The sequence below is a fragment of the Trichosurus vulpecula genome, chromosome 4 (genome assembly GCF_011100635.1).
Source record: "Trichosurus vulpecula isolate mTriVul1 chromosome 4, mTriVul1.pri, whole genome shotgun sequence".
Classification (NCBI taxonomy): Eukaryota; Metazoa; Chordata; class Mammalia; order Diprotodontia; family Phalangeridae; genus Trichosurus; species Trichosurus vulpecula.
The window spans coordinates 262,843,331-262,844,866 of NC_050576.1; positions in this window are offsets into that span (position 1 = coordinate 262,843,331).

The following is a 1,536-nucleotide window of genomic DNA, read 5'->3' on the forward strand; positions in this document are numbered from 1 at the left end:
CAATGGCCAAATAAAGGAATTGACAGGGTTTATTTTGTCATATATGCGATGGAAGTAAGAAACATAATTTTCTGGAACATTTAGTCATGTTCTAGTACAGTGCTCATAATAAGTATTTTTAAAAGACCACTATGAAAATTATATGGATCTTATGCACCAAGGTCTGTTGCAAGGCATGGGTAAAAATTCTATGAAGGATGTACTAAAACCATTCAAGTTAAAACAACACATCTCATGAGTTCAGTATAGCTGTGGTTGCTGAAACACGTTGAAAAATATTGTACTAGAGAAAAAAGAAAAAAAAATTCTGAAAGAATAAATACACTTATAGACTACACAGAAACCTCCTGTCTAAATATCATAAACACTTTCTTTGAGAAAATATTTGGAAGGCATTGGAAATGGTAAAGACCAAATAACATTATAGGAAAAAAAACATGATATTTTAACAGGCAGGAAATAATTCATTACTGGTTGGAAGTCAATCCAGGTTCAGCTTTTTCTTTATAGTTAGACCACTGGCTTGATTTTGTAAAGGCTGCAATTAATAAAAAACTAGAAAAAAAGAATAAAAATAGAAATGGCATGAAACAAGCTCTATGGTGAATTATTTAAGCAAGTTATAAACAGAGAAATTGAAACGCTGCAAGAAAGGACATGACAAAAATTATAATAATTTTATATGAAAATTTATCTTATGTAAATAAATTTGTCATCAGTGGGTCTAGAGTTGAAGGACATGGGTTCAAATCCCATTTGTTGCACTTACTGCCTGTATGACTTTGCCAAGTTATGTAACCTCCACAGGACTCAGTTTCTCCATCTATATAAAACGTGGGGTTGACATATATGTCTCCTATTCCCTATTAACTCTATGGGAGAAGCATTTAGGACCGACATGACTTGCAGAACTTCTTATCTTTCTCTTCATGGCTTCATTTTGTCTTAGCCACTTGGTTTCTAAGTGGAAGAATGTTCCTTTAATTTACATCATGTGTCCATTTGGAGCTAACCTTAGTATAAGGTGTGAGACGTTGGTCTAAACCAATTTCTACTAGAGTGCCGTCCAATTTTCCCCTTTTTTATTATAGAGTGAGATTCCCTGGCACCTGGGATCTTTGTGTTTATTGAAAATTAGGTTATGAGGAGAATATGAGGTGTTCAGGGCGGATTAGCACGTCTGGTGTGAGAGCTTGCTGAAGACTTTTTAGGGCTTCTCATTCACCTTTGGTGTCTACCTGGCACTCACCTCTCACCTGTGGCTCCAAGAAGCTTAGCATGTACATCATCCACAGCCAGGTAAACCATTTAGGCAGATGGGCTAAACCAGGTTGAGCATAACTAACAGACTTCAAACCAGTTGGTGAGTTGGGGGCAGTGACTGTCTCAAATATTTGAAAAACTCCCCCTGGCAGAAGGGACAGATAAGAACAATTTGTTCCAATGCCATGAAGGTGGCTAAGGCAAGTGCTATGGAGTGCTTAGAACTTGGTCAGACATAGAAGATGCCAAGGTCATCCACTATATTCAGGGCCA